General features: G+C 43.0%; 1 protein-coding gene across 3 annotated transcripts in view; it reads left to right on the forward strand.

The window, feature by feature from the left end:
- PKIA (cAMP-dependent protein kinase inhibitor alpha) overlaps nucleotides 1-15714 on the forward strand; it is a 72925-nt gene that overhangs the window by 10447 nt on the left and 46764 nt on the right. The window lies entirely within an intron of this gene.

Genomic DNA, 15714 nt, shown 5'->3' on the forward strand with positions numbered 1-15714 from the left:
TTAAATCTATCTCTTTGTTTGAAATAAATGAAAGGTGAGCATATTTTTACTTTTCTTTTTGGTTCAGCCTGTTTAGTGGTGGTGATAGACTTTGAATCATTAAAATAAGCATAGCTGGTGCCTTGGTGATTTTATTAAATGCTTCTTGAACAAGCTCAGTGTGGGTACTGTCTTCAGCTTTTTTGTGGTTCATTTGTCTTTTGGGGTTTTTTTGTCTTAAATGAAGAATGTAGTTGGGAGGAGGGGGGACAAAAAGCTAACTTTTTAAAACCCTGTATGAAGACTTCTTGAGTATACTGTAACTGAGTAGCAGAAGATGTAAATACCCCTGAATGAAAAAGGAACCAGAGAGACCTGAGAAACTGTTAAGTTGAAGTAACAAAATATAAGAGTTTATTCAGGTCAGAGTGATCCTTCAAGAAGCTCAAAGCAAGCCAAGAAAAAGGGATACTTATTGAGGAAGCAAAAGGGAAACATGGAAATTAGGAAAGCTAAAAGCTAAATTTGGGTAGCAAAGTACTGAAGACAAAATGGAAAGGCTTCAATTTCAATAGGAATAAACAAAATGGCAAGAAATAATGACACTGAATCATCAAGAGAACATTCTCTAATTTCCAACCAATTACAGCAGTGCAAATCTACTGGAGGGTGCACAGATGTATTATTGCTAACTCTTGAAATTTTTATTGTAAGTCTCCGGAGGTTTTTTATTCTCCCTTAAAATCCCAGCTGCCTGAGTAATGTAATTCTAAAAGTCAGTCTTAGCTGTCTCTTTCATTTTCATTTTCCCTTTTTGTGGTACTGGTATTGTAAAAAACTTAAACTGGATACACACACGTGCACCCTAAAGTTCAAAAACAAAGCTTTGTAATTGTTTTGAATTTTTAAAAATATTGCTTAATTTTTAGAGTGGGGTAGTCTAACTGATTTTGTTTTTTAAATGCATGGTGGACAGTACTGCCCATAACAAAAAGGGCATAAACTTGAACTTTAGTTCCCTTGTTTTTTAACAAATGTTTTCTATCCAGGATTCTCAACCCTGAGTTTCTTAACCCCTCTTAACATAAAATGAGCTTGGCTGGAAATCCCTGGCTTTTAATGGTTTTGTGTATGTGTGATTAGTCCAATGTGACAAATTGCATTCAGAGCAGCAATTGAAAGACTGGTATATGCTTCCCCTGTATATAGTGTTAGCCTTTCATATTTTATGGCTACCCTAATAAGAGGTGTTATGCAGTGGCAATTATTAGGGGGTGCACAAGGGTGCATGTGCACCCCCTGAGAGTGCCGGTGCAGCCCCTGACAAGCTGCGCTTCCTGCTTAGGCAACAGGTAGGGCGGGCAGGCAGGAGCGCTGGTGCCCCCCCCCCGCGAACACCAGCCAGGGTGTAGGAGCGCCAGATAAATTGCTGCAGCCACTTCTGAGATTGCCGTGGCCCCTTTCCGGTCAGCACGATTGGCCATGGGGGACCCCCCCCTCCTTGGTGAGATGTGCCCCCCACCCCTGCTGCCAGTGGCCCTCCCTTCTCTCCCCCTTTCCCCCCCAACTAAGGTGGCACCAGTCACTTGTGGTGTTATGTGTTTCATAGATGTAGGGTTGGAAGGGACCTAAGTAGATCTTCAAATCCAACCCCATGCCCTGGGCAGGAGAGAATACTAGGCTTATATCGCCCGACCCCATGGTTGTTTCCACGGGTTGTTTCCTTGGAGAGAAACTGGTGGGATTGTGAGTTGATTGATGCAATCTGTTATATTTACAAAACTGTTCAGTGTACCTGTTGACTTATGGCTTGCCTTACCGACCCAGAAAGGATTGGCCCTATTCCCAGGGATGGGGTTAGGCCCTCGTCCTCTGACCTCCTTTGATTTTTTTTTTTTTTTTAATCCAGGAAGTAGCTGGTCGACAGGGATCCAGGTTTTCTATTCTCCACCAAAAAAAAAGGGGGATACTTTTTCCTTTTTAAAAGGGAAACATGCAGGAACAGGAAACAGCAGGTTTCCCCTTGCAGGCTAGCAGAGTTCCAGCCTGCAAGGGGATACTTGGAGCTGTGGGGAGTGGGAGAAAGGTGATTAGGCAGGGCACACACAACCACATGCACGTGGTAGCCAGGCAGCATGAAGAGCAGCTCCCACAGCTCCCCCACAGGTAAGCCTATGGGGGGCAGATTGCAGCCTCCATGGAGTGGGAGGGAGTGGGGCTGGGGGCGCAACCCCAGCTGGGATGGTGCATGGGGCCTAGGTTTGGGGTGGAAATGTGCAGCCGGGTAGCAGGAGGAAGCCAAAGGCAGCTCGTCTGGGAGGTGGCTAGGGGGGCCGGCGCCTTACTGCAATGCACACTCCAGGGGGAGGTTCGGGGGGGGTGTGCAGGGCAGGGGGGAAGTGGGCTGCAGGCTCAGGGTTCCCTGCCCTGCTGCCTTCCCCCCAGGGTCCTCTGCAGCCCAGTGGGTGAGACTTGGCATAGGAGGGCAATGCAGGGTAGGGAGGCTTGGTGCCACAACCAGGAGCCCTGTGTCAGCCATATTCCTATTGGAGGTACCCCCTGCCACTTGGCAGCAGCAGAGAAACACAACTCCGCGCTGCCATCCCCGCTGCTGCTGGAAAGGTTAGGGGGCACCTTGTCATGGTAGTGCAGCTTGTGCGGGGCTCCTGGCAAAGGCACCAAGCTTTCCCACCCCACTCTACCCTTCTGTGCTCAGTTGGACTTGCTGAGCTGTGGAGGCCTCCAGAAGGAAGGCAGCAGGGTGGGGAGCCCTGAGCCTGCTTCCACCCCTCACCACGGCCTCCATTTGGCTCTGCTCCAGCCATGCTGCCCCAAGGGCAGGGAGGAAAGGGGAAGGTGCACTCTGTTCCAGCCACAGCAGCCTCTTCCTCTCTGGGGTGCTGCGGGCCCTGGGCCCATAGCCCTAGCGGCTGGAGGGGTAGGTGGCTGCGGGTCATGACTGAGGTGCACCAGGAGAGCTGGGAGGTGGGTTGGCAGTGAGGGGCACCAGCAGGGACAGGGGGCTCTGGGCTGGGAGTGAGGGACAATGGCATGGGCAGGGCACCAGCATGTCAGAGCTACTTGGCTCCACAAAAGCAGCAAGAAGTACAGCCACAGCTGGACCCAGATCCTGGTGAGCAAATGGGTTAGGGGGAGCTCTGATTTTCTGTGATTAAAAAAACTAATATCAAAATATTAGGTATTTGGAATTTATTTTATTATAATGATTGAGGCACTGATTGCTGATAAGGTTCCAGATTGTTTTATTGATATATTTACAATTTTAAAGCATTGTGTTCAAGTGATATAGATAGATAAATAGATATAGATAATGACATTTCATTTTAATCATAGAAAAACATACATTTTGACTTTTTTTAATCAGACATTTTTGGATTTTTATCAGAGAATTTGCAATTTTTAAACAGAAAACCAGGATCCCTGCTGATCATCCACAAATAAAGCTGAGCCCAGCCTTTTCTTTTATAGGGTCAGTCACTATATAATAATTCTGGTTCTTTGACCACAACAGAAATCCAACAAGGGTCTCCCCATAGTTTCAAGCCCCTTTCCAGTTAAGAACTCAACTCAAAAGCTCTCTTAGTCTTCTCAAAACAAGCACTGGGGATATGGTCATAGTTGTGCTCATGCTTCTTCTGGTATTCATTCCTACTTCTCTCAAAAAGAAAAATGTGTAAAACTTCCCCAAACGTCCTAACCCCTGCATTTGCTTTATGAGGAACCTCTCAACCCACAGGACATGGCTTCTGTTCATCCTTACCTTGCAGGACTTAATACTAGTTTCTGCTTCAGCAGCTACTGAAGTAATCTCTCGCTGAATAAAGGGCAGTAAAAAATAATGTAACAACATGCAAGTGACACGGTTTTAGCAATCTGAAGCGTCTGTCAGGCCACTTTATATCAGAAACCCAAATCAGTTTTACTTCCAAATCTCCTCGGAGTCTTTCTTTCCTTGCCCACTTTTCCTTCTTGATAGTTGAATGAATTCCTTTACAATAAATCTCTGAAAAATGTCTCTTTCTACAGAATTTCCTGGCTGAGACAGATCTTGCGCATTTGGTTTTAATATGGGCATCACTATTGACTCTTACGGTCTCTGTTTCAGCAGCTATATTTGCAGTGTTGGCAGCAATGATACTGAAATCCTGTGTCCTGACACGTTCTCAAGTATTCCTTATGGATAAGAAGATCTCTTAACCGTGCCCTTCCTCCCCGCTTGCAAAAAAATAAAATATTAACTGTGTCATCTACATACATTTCATCAGTTCAGCACTGTGTAGAGCCCCTCCCAAAACTTACCCAGCTCAGAGTTCCTCCCCGTTTTTCTTCTAGACTTGTGGAGCAAAGGCAGATCCCTCCCTATGTTTTCCACATCACTGCAACATCATAGGTGTTTTTCTTTTTGCCAGTGTCATTCTCTAATTTTCCCTAGCAAAGGTGTGTGGGTTTGTAGGAGGTTTTACCATATTCCAGATTTATTTTGTTTCTGTTCAGGAACCCCATACAACAGGTTTACTGGTGGTCTCGGCTCCTGCCTAAACAATGAGAATCACTTGGGTATACTTATTATCATTGACTAATTGATGCAAAAGGGATATGCTGGTCTCAGTTGTTGTTTGATGTTCAGCCAAGTAGCCATGAGAGCCAGCAAAGTCCATCTGATCCCTTCCACATATCATCAGATTTTAGGTGTGCTAGGATACTGTGGACTTTGTGGATCTCTGAATTTAATCAAATCTCCTGAAATACTCTGGATTCCAAGTTTCTCCCTTGACCTTTGCATAAGTAATTTTTTCTCCCTCTGACCTCAGTAAGTCTTGGAAGTTCCCTTGTCTTCTAGAACATGAGAAGAAAGGTAATTATAGTGCCAGTGTTTAAGAAGGATAAGAAAAATAAGTAGCTAGCTAGGTCTGCCAAGCTGATGTTGATCCATGGCAAAACGATGGATTCTCATTGTAGCTGTGTGCCTCTACTACCTCTGCACAAATGCTCGTAGTATGGGAAACAAGCAAGAGGAACTTACCCTCCTGCTAGCTGACACCAACCCAGACATAGTGGGGCTCACTGAAATGTGGTAGGACCCAACGCACAGCTAGGCGGTGAATATCAAGGGCTATGGGCTGTACAGGAGGGACAGGACAGGGAGGAAAGGTGGAGGTGTGGAGCTCTGCATTAAGGGGGAATACACATCCTCATCAAGTAGCACAGAGTCAGAGGAAGGGCACTCTAAAGTGCTTTGGGTTAGAATACAGGGCAGTCATGGGGAAAGAGACTTAACCGTGGGGGTCTACTACAGACCTCCCAACCAAGGGGAAGAGATAAACCAGGAATTCTTAAGTCAGCTCACGGAGGTAGTTAGGTCAAAGGACGAGGTCATCATGGATGACCTGAACTTTCCAAACATCTGCTGGGAAGAGCAGTCAGTCAGGTCTGACCGCTCACGTAGGTTCCTAGCCAGAATGCAGGACCTCCATCTAACCCAGGAGGTGCACAGCCCCACCAGGGGAGATGCCTTGTTGGACCTGGTGCTGGCCATGGGTGACGACCTGGTGAGGGGGCTGAGGGTGCTCGACCACCTGGGCAACAGTGATCATCGCCTACTGGAATTGTACCCTGCAAGATTAAAGGAGCTGCAGAGCACTCACTCCTGCTGTGAATTCAGCAGGCCCCTACTCATCAATGATAATCAGTCTCCATGTAGCACTATGTGAATGTGCCTGCACTGTTTCCCAGTTAAGAGGCTAACCTTCATTATTTGAGGGTGCTATTGTCTGGCACGGTAAGCTTACTGAGTAGATGTGGCCTATAAATTGCTTTGTTCCGTATTTAAATGTTCTCCTGAAGTTCTGTACAAGCCCAGTAGGAGCTCTGGGAGCTCACCTTCACCCCCTTTCCCCTTGTAGTTTTCTCTTGTATCAGCTTCTGCCAGATCCATTGACTCATTCTGCAACAGGCTGTTCAAAATTTGCAGTTTATCAAAAAAAATTAATCAACTTTACAGGTATACATACCTACTTCAGATTCATAACAGCTTTAGTAGCTGAATTCTGAAGTTTGAGCCACTTAACTCTTTCCTATGGTGAAAAGTTACTATAGCACATAAGTATTGGAGGTACAACAAATTGTGACTACAAAGAACAAACAACAAACAAACAAATTGACTACAAAGTATGTGTAACCTGTCTACATCTTATAAGGAAGCTTCCTGGATTGAGTCCTGGCATTGACTCCCACTGGTAGCCATAATAGAATCCATACTGATTGTTCACTCATCTAATGCTTCCCCACCATCTGCCCGGAGGCATGCATGCCTAGCAGAATGCCTTTGTATGCCACACTCTGGCACCTGTCCCAGGGTTGCCTACCCCTGGCCTAGACCTAATCCAGTATGTAGGGCTGATTCTTGTACCTCCTGGTATTGCTTCTTTAACTTGGTATCCCATTCTCCTCCATTCCACTCTCACTATATCTCAAATGGGGGGAAGGGGCTTTTAGGCTTGCAACCAATCTTTTTCACAGTATTAGAATTTAACACAACTGCTTTCCTTACCTTTTTATTACAAATCTCCCTTCCTTATTTTTTATAAGCTTTCTTAGTAAGTTTGCATTAAACTCAAAAACTGACTCCTTCCATGTACTTAAAGAAAGTAGGGAAAAGATTTCTGCAGCTTCCTGTTACCAGACTTACATGGGAGTTGACAGTTCAGGAGGAAAAAGAACAAAGAAATACTCCAACTGCTGGACTCTGTATAAGTTAATAGGGTCCTGGCAAAGCTATGGAAAACCTAAGGAAATTATAATTTGGATTAGGATGCTTTCCTAGCTGCAATTACCTTGGCTCACAGAATAAGGAACCTGTGGTGACAGAGCCACTTTGAAATCAAGTTATTTGAGATGTTAGTTGGTACAAAGATATCATCAGATGTATATACCAAAAACATGAAATTCTTGCTCATAAGCTGTCAAAGCTGTTGAAATGGTCAAACTCTGTAATTCTTCATTTTGGAGGTGATTTTGTTGTATGGCTCATCACGTTTCTTGCCTCATTTAAACCTTTTACACCTCATTATAATCATAGAATTTAATTTTGGGTCTTTGTTTTTTCATTTCTACTCTTGTGCCTTTCTGTATTGGGATAGTAGGCATGTTTGTTTTCTCCCATTTTTATAGTCTGTATGGACAAATTAGATTCTGATGTTCCATTCTGAGTTGACTACTATTTTTCTAGCACACATCATGTCCCCATATATAACATGCACCTGTTTTTTCAAAGGCAGCATGACAGGAAAAAAATCTTCCTTGTAGAAAGCAGTTAGGGAGCTGCTGAGACCTGCTCCTGAAACGGCTTCCAGACCCTCTCACACAGACCAAACTGGTTTTGCCGGGTCCAGGGCTGCACACTAGGTGTGACTGGGCAAGCAGCCTGGTTTTTGAGCTATAGTCTACAGCCGGTCTCTCCACAGCATGAAATCAACTTTGGTGAAAGGAATCTTGTAAGTATAGTTCTGTAGTACTTGTGACAAAAAAAATTAAATTTTCCTGATCACTGAAAGTCATTAATCACATTAGAACAAAACAAAAACAAGCATCAAAGCATATAGATATTTATAATTTATTTTATTAAGATGATACACTGGTAGGCTTCCAAACTACTTTAAAATTGTAAATATGTCAATAAAACATTGTCCAACTGATATCTCTCTCTTATGCATGTATGTGGTCTTTTGTTTTAACTATGGAAGAACATGGATTTGGGGTATTTTAAAGAGTGAATTTGGGATTTTTTTATCGGAGATTTTGCAGTTTTTAAATGGGGAACACCGAAATTCCTGCTAGTGAGGTAAGTGGCAGGACCCAGGCAGAGGAGCCTGCTCAGGGCTGGCACCTGGGACCCAGCTAGAAGCGACTGCTGTCCTGGCCACTTGAGGCTGGGAGGATATGCTTTGACAGTTCAAAGCAGGCCACCATACTGAGAACATCTTCCAGGCAATAGTTGCCCAGATGGCAGGGTGGCGGCACATATGGCAGTAGCGCTACACAAAGGCCAAATGTACAGCCACAGCCTGCTGGCCCGGAGGTGCAGATTCCTCTGCTGTAGCTGTGGAGTCCCCATCCGGGTCTGGCAGGCATGCAGCACAGGGCAGGTTTTTATACTGGTGCAGCCAGCACAGGTGCTAGGTCCAGGCTCTAGCTCCCCCGGCTGCAGATTCGAGAGGAGATAGTCAGGGTTATTTTGTCCCACACCAAAGTGTATGTCTGGGCATGTGCACTGAGGCAAAAATTCCTGGCTCACATTTGTGCTACTCCTATTTGAGCTGCTGCAACTCAAACATGCAGGATATGCCTGCATGTGTGGATGCACCCACAGGGATCAAGTTTTTCTCACATATAATGCATACTCCAATTTTTACCAGCTGGTTTTGTAGTGAAGAGTACAGGTTATAAGCAAGAAAATATGGTATTTCACAAATGTTCCAGCACAGTCTACTGTTCCAAACTCAGTGTATAATGACATTTTGGCAGAGGTGTAATTACATGGTTGGGTGCTGGGGCAGCAGCTGCACACGGGGCAGCTTCTGGTTTGCTACCACACGATTCTGATTGCACAGATGCAGCACCAGCCTTTATTCTTTTTTTCCTACCTCTCACCCCTTTTCCCTCAAATAAGCACCAGAAGCAGCTACCCCAGTTGCTCCACCCTAATTATACCACTGCCTTTTGGTCACTTTTTTAGTATTACCAGATATCCAGTCTTCTTTCAGTACAGAGGATTTTGCATGACTGAAATTTCTCTTGCTTCAAAGCTCCAATTTGAATGCATGCATGCTGTCTTTGCAAGTATAAAAAATATACCTTGTGGAACGCAGTCAGAAGTATACCTGGGTTTTTATCTTCTAATCTTATGTTTACACTGTTGGATCATACAAGCAGTGTGTCATGAGAACATGCAGTGTCCACTCTCTCTCACCTTGCACACAGAAAAAATGCCATATAGGTTAGGGACAGAACTCACACATGAACCAGTTTAAGTGATCAGAAACTGGTTTAAACCTGTAACAGACTAGAAGTTCAGTGCACATAAACCAGTTTCAAAATGGCTGAAACTGGTTTAAGATAAATCTGGTTGAATGTAGTATCAGACTTCACTGATTTGGGTCAAACTGGTTTATGAAACTTCTGTCCCAGCCCCTTCCTGGTTTAAGTGAAATGATAGTCCATTTCGTAGGTTTCATAGACATTTGGGCTGGAAGTGACCCTGAAGGAACAAGTCCAGCCCCCTGCCCCAGGGGCAGGAAGTCAGCAGGGATCATAGGATCCCAGCAAGATAAACATCCAAATATGTCTTGAAGGCATTCAGAGTGGGCGCTTGAACCGCCTCAAGTGGTAGTCTGTTCCAAGCCTTGGGGGCTCGGACAGTGAAGAAGTTCTTTCTTATGTCCAGCCTGAACCGGTCACAGTGGAGTTTGTGACTGTTCGATCTTGTCATCCCTTGGGGGGCTCTGGTGAACAGTCATTCCCCCTGATAAATTTATAGGTGGCCATCAGATCACCCCTGAGCCTGCACTTTTCCAGGCTGAAGAGTCCCACGGCTCTCAGCCTCTCATCATAAGGTCTGTTTTCCTGACCTCTGATCATATGTGTGGCTCTCCTCTGCACTCTCTCAAGCTTCTCCACATCCTTTTTGAATTGTGGAGCCGAAAACTGGATGCAGTACTCCAGCTGCAGCCTCACCAAGGCCGAGTACAATGGGAGGATGATGTTCCAGGACTTGCTTGAGTTCCCCTGCATCCCAGCAGGGCTTCCAGCCCTGGGCTGGGCTATGCTGTCCGTTCCAACAGAAGGATTTGGTGGGGGTGGGAGTAGGGGAGGGGATGGAAGCAGGAACTGCTCTACCTAGGCAAACCCTGTCTGGGGCCAGGAAGCGGGGTTAAACCCCCTTTGCCTTGAGTACAGAGTTGACCCACTCTGCTTAACTTACTGAAAGTTACTTTTGGCCGCAACAGTGTACTACAAATCCCAGAGGTACCTGGAAGCAGGAAGAGGAAATGGTGAGCAACCCTGCAGAGTCCTGCTTTTGTGATTCTGGACTGCAGATTGCAGAGAACTCGGGGGGGCAGGTGGAAGAGGAAATGAACACAGCCCATGCTGGCTGCGTGCCAGACATCCGTGCACTAGTGCTCGCCCCCAGCTTCCTGGCCTGAGCCACTGCAGGCATGTGGCTGCATTTCCTGAATCAAAAATGAATGTCTGTGCAGTTGTTTCTCCATTTAATCTGCAGTTTAGACTAACCTACAAAGACTGAATTGATTCAGCCGCAGGCTTTTTGACCGTCTGTACTTGGCTATAGCCATCAGTAGCCTGATGCTAGGTGGGCCCAGTGCCATTCAAACAAGCATGCACAAGCCTGAGAGGCAGCAACAGATATACCCTGGCTTTGCACCAAAAAGCAGCTACATGACTTATTTTTTCTCTGGCATTCAGCGTATAGACTGATTCTGATTTCAGTGCCACTCCTTCGCGCAGTCCAGCATGGTATAAATATACCCACCAACTTGAACCAGAAAATTTGAGAAATGCAAGATAAACCCGGGACAAATGGCAACAAATATACTAGATAGATACTCAAAAGATTCTCTGTAGTGTAGTTATCCAAAAATATTAACAATTTAGAAAGTAATTTTATTCAACATCATAGTCATGATTATGTATTTAGGAGTAACAAATGTGTTGATCTTCCAGAAAAAGGAACCTTTACAATTCTCTTGTTTTCAGCTTTTAATTCCTCTGGTTCAGCCTCTTTTCTCCATCCTATGACTTTTTCCCACGGGGGGCTGAGATGGTGGTATTTCAGCTCTTTGCCATTGGTAGTCATCCTAATATGTGTGCACTATACACTATGTATTAATGGCCTAGTTTATTTCTTTTCAAAATGATATTGAACCACACTACAAAGGCTGTACTTGTTTGTAATTGAAATTGGCTACAGAGTTTTCCCTATCCCAATGCAAAGCATTAATTTTTAGTTCGTTCTGGCTGAAAAGCTGGATGGAGTGGGTGGTGTTTTGACTGCTGTTGCATCTCTCTCTCTCATATATTTTGGATCATCTTTCATTTGAGAACACTTCAGTTAAATAAGTCCACAGCCCAATAGTAGCTTTTAAAAATGAATAGAAAAATACCGCCCCCCAAAACCCCCAAATCACAACAACCTTTCCCGTATTTAAATTGCTTCACATCACCATGTCTTTCAATGCACTGCTCATCTACCAGACAGTATGTTTTGGCAGCAAGCTGCATAGGGATGCATGTGCCTCCATTAGAAGTCAGGCTTAAAGCCAAGCATTTTCTTTGTTAAAAGGAGTTAAATATGCAAAGCCTTTTTTCCCTAAAAATTGAATGCTTGCTTTACTTTGTGGTTAGAATCTAATGAGGATTCAAATTCTGATCTTTCTGCAGTAAAGTTAATTAAAAGCAGTGTTCTGAGAAAACGCAAAAAGCCCCACAATTTTTTTTTTTTTTACTTTGTTAGACATGTCTCTGGTACCCTAAGAAACCATAACTTATCAAACATTAATGATTGCTAAATTTCTGGAACCTCTTTTTGAGCGCAAAAAAAAAAAAAAAAGTTAATTAAAATGCATCTCATGTATACTCTAGTCTCTGGACACGTAAAATGTACAAAAAGGAGAAAAAAAAAGCACCTGATTCTGGTTTCTTACTCCAGAATAATTACACTGAAGTTACTGTATTTCTGTTCATTTAAAACCAGTGCGAAACATAACAGAGTCCAAGCATGCATCCACAGGGAGGGGGTAAGGAAAGGGGGATTAGTCAATTGCCATCCATTAATGGAAAAGATGGGTTTTTTTCAGTCTCAAAGGCTTGCACAAAGGGGCGAGCAAAGATCCAGTTAGGCCCTAACATGCACTACATCCTCAGGAACATGAGCATATTAACCTGTCATTTGGAATTTTAGGTGGATAATGCAGTTAACTTCCTTTTTTACACCCCTCTTGTTTTCATTCAAAGCCAGCTAACTTAAAGCAAGTCCAGGGTAAGTAGTCAAAAACTACCATTTCATCCTTGGCCTATGGAATATGATGGTGAGGAAGCTTTGTTTTAAGGCTATTCCCATTGCTTGCTCTAATATATAGTGTGAGCTGGGGTCGGGGATCATCCCCTACTTATGCACAAACCAGCAGTTCAATTTGAAATAAATTACCACTTTATCCATCATGGATTTTTTTTTCATAACACCCAAATATCACAAAATGCAAACTTCTATCACAAGTTATCTTGAATCCAACCATTTCCTTCATCAGCTCCCACCCTTCAAAACACCAGTAAATGGCTATGAAATTATTTATCTGTCAGTCTGGCTCTATAATAAACCAGAGGAATTCAGTTACAGCTAGAATCTGTTCACCACAAATAGCTTTGTCCTCTTCTCATGCAAGAAAGAAAAGGAGCAGAGAAACTGAGGGTCTGAGAGAGGGAAGCAGTTGGTACAAGTATCCATGACAGTGATGGCTTCAAGAGGAGGTTTTTACTAGCAGTTGTTTTTAGTACAGTTGTTTTCTTGAAAGCTGATAATAAGTCTTTTCAACAGCAGAGCAGCCAAGTGTATCTCAACTAGTTTTGTTTACAGGAAACAATATAAATACCTGCTTCATTTTCCCAATGGCCAGAGACAGAAGTTACACACAAACTGGTTTAAGTTAGCAGAAACTGGTTTAAACCTGTAACAGAACAGAAGTTCAGTGCACATAAACTGGTTTGAAAATGGTTGAAACCAGTTTGAGATGAACTTGGTTAAATGTAGTCTCAGACTTCACTGATTTGGGTCAAACTGGTTTATGAAACTTCTGTCCCAGATCCCTTCCTGGTTCAAGTTAAATCAAAGTCCCCCAGCATCCCAGCATGCTTTGCAGGGTTGGGCTGAGCTGTCTAGCTGGAGCAGTGAGGGCTGACTGAAAAGGGGATAGAAATATAAACCCCTTAGGGCAGGGGCTGTTTTCTGAGTATGTGTCTGTGTGCATGCTAAGCCGTGACATACATCAGGGTTTTTTTCTGAGTGCTACTACAATACAAGTAACACACTAGAAAAACAGGTAAGATGTAAAGGAAAAAATAACAACGTTTATAAACAAAAGCTAAATGGAGAGAAAAATAATTTAAAAAATTATCTCCACCAATGCAGTACGAGTACAGTCAGCCAGGTATGTGAAATGGATTGTTTCTGGCATTATGCAGTCTCCCTCTCTTTAACTCCATAAAATAAACTGTAACTGAAAATGTCTTAAATGCTTCCCAGAGCAAAAAGTGTTGTCTTTTATTGGAGTTTATCGTTGGTTGGAGGAGAAGGGGGTTATCTACTCAGATAGCCATCATATTCAGTCAAGCCACCTGTTTTAATATAAGCTAATAGTGGAGGCAATAAAAGGGTATTCCTTTCAGGACTTAACCTTTTATTCGAAAAAAGTCTCTGGATTCTATTAAAACCTGAACACTTGTACACCCCCAGCTACTGTGGTTGTCTTCAGAAAACAAAGAATAATCTCCATTGTTGTGTTACTAGGAAAACCTGAATCAAGCTTTAAATCCTACTTCTGTCTTTTAGACAGCTGGTTTATGCTCTTTAAATAGTATGTTCAAGTGGTGCCAAGTGGGGATGCTGTCACCTTGACCTAAAAATAGCTTTACGTTGTATACTACCGAACAAGAATGAAATCCTAAACCTGTTGAAGTTAGTGGAAATTTCATTTTTAAAGTCAGGTTTTTGAAGACACTTAGTGATGGTGGCCATTGAAAACAAATGGTGATTCTTCAACATTTCTGTGCGTACTGCTTTGTTCCATTAATACTGGCAGAGTTCTGTAAGAGGTATCTTTGTATATTTAATTGTGGGGCATAAGGGATAGAGGATTAAGCATGTCAAGCATGTGTTTGTTTGTTGTTAGGCCATTGGTGAAGTGTTCAGTGTTGTGAGAATCTTCAACTGGCAGTGGCACTGGATAACTAGCCTTCTACTTCATGCTCTTTCACTTATTTCCTTTCTTCTTTTTAATGAACCAACTGGTGTTCGAGGTCTTGGAGCATGGTAAGAATGCCAGAATACAAGGCAGAAAGTATTGCCAAACTCTGACAGTCATACAGAGCTATCCCAAATTAAAATATTAATATTAATGTAGCATTAAAGTTACAGCCCTTTAGTGATGAGGGTAGGTTTTTTAGGGAGAGGGAGTGTTACCTTGAGATATTGTTAATGGACTTGATTTTAGAGGGCAGAAACTGAACAGCATGCTAGTTCAAGGTTTTGACCATCTAAAAGCAACATGCATGTTTCAAATGTGGAACTGTGAATATACATTCATTCAATTAAATTCATCATACTACTGTGTTTTGTATCTGCGTCTTTCTACCTAGTATTCTTGCAAAGCATTTACTTGTAAAACAAGCTAATCAATGCTTTTATTAACAGACAGACAAACAAAGGCACTTGCAAAGCACTGCCTCCTGTCTCAGTCAACAGGACATTAACTAAACAGAATAAGAACTAACCTGGTATGATGTAAAAGACCTTACAATTTCTTTGCTCTAAAGTATAAACTGTTTTAGGTGCAGCTTTTGTGGTCTGCAAAGCTGGCAAGCCTTTCCTTTGTTTTTTACTACTTTTGTAAGAGTTAGGAATCCTAGAAACGTTAAGCCTGACCTCTGTTGTTTTAATAAAAGCAAAAAAAAAAAAAAGAGAGAAGTTTTTTTTTTTTATGCTTTCCCATGTATAGAGATCACTGAAGTGTAAAGCAAGGGTTGTAACGTTTGATCAGCCACCAACAGCTTCTTTCTGATATCTGTTAAACCTATGAACAGAAGTCCCTCCATCTTTGGAAGAATGCCAGGTCCTCTTTGTGATTATGGTGATTAGTGCCATACAGGCTGCCTTGATAGCTGGAATACCAAAGTGTCCCTTCCCTGGAATAACAGAGACACATTTGTCCTCAACCTCATACAGCTGAAATGTGATATACTTGCCTGCAGGATGTCTGATCTTCCCATCTGAAATGCTTGTCGACTTGACAGTTAGATGATGGTGCTTTTGGAAGAAGCGTTTGTAATTATGATGAATTAAAGGGAAAAGGGGGCAGGTATGGAAGGAAGCACCATTCCCACTTATCTGCTAAAACAGATTGTCTTCCGTGTTCTTTCCTTGGCTCAATGTTGCAAAACTTTGTCATAGCTCTCGCTCCTGCTTGATAGGTGTTATGAAAGCCACCCCCTCTGCTCACCCCACTCAGCCACCTGCGTTCCTGCTACTGCTTTCCTGCTGTGGTGGTAGGGGGAATGAATTTAAGATGATTCTCTGATAACTAAAGTCTATACTTGGCAAATTGCAACAAATGTATACATTTTTCTCTATATAGGATATAATTTTTGGGAAATTGTTTTAAATTCAAAGTAATCTTGAATTCAGGTAAATACAGTAATTTCATTGGGTGAAAGTGTCACTTGGAGAAGTGTATAAGAGCAACTAGATACTAGGGCCTCCACACCTTGGCGCCCTGTGGGCTGCCTCCAGCTCTTCCCTTAACCAGGCTGTTTGACCTCTAACCATGATTTGGGGGTAGGAAAATAGCTTATTATTTTTAATAGAGAACATTGTAATGTCAATATTTGGATATTTGGATTTCCAGAAAGCCTTTGACAAGATCCCCC

This window comes from Crocodylus siamensis, chromosome 3 (genome assembly GCF_052110815.1).
Source record: "Crocodylus siamensis isolate JL-2025a chromosome 3, ASM5211081v1, whole genome shotgun sequence".
NCBI lineage: Eukaryota > Metazoa > Chordata > Crocodylia > Crocodylidae > Crocodylus > Crocodylus siamensis.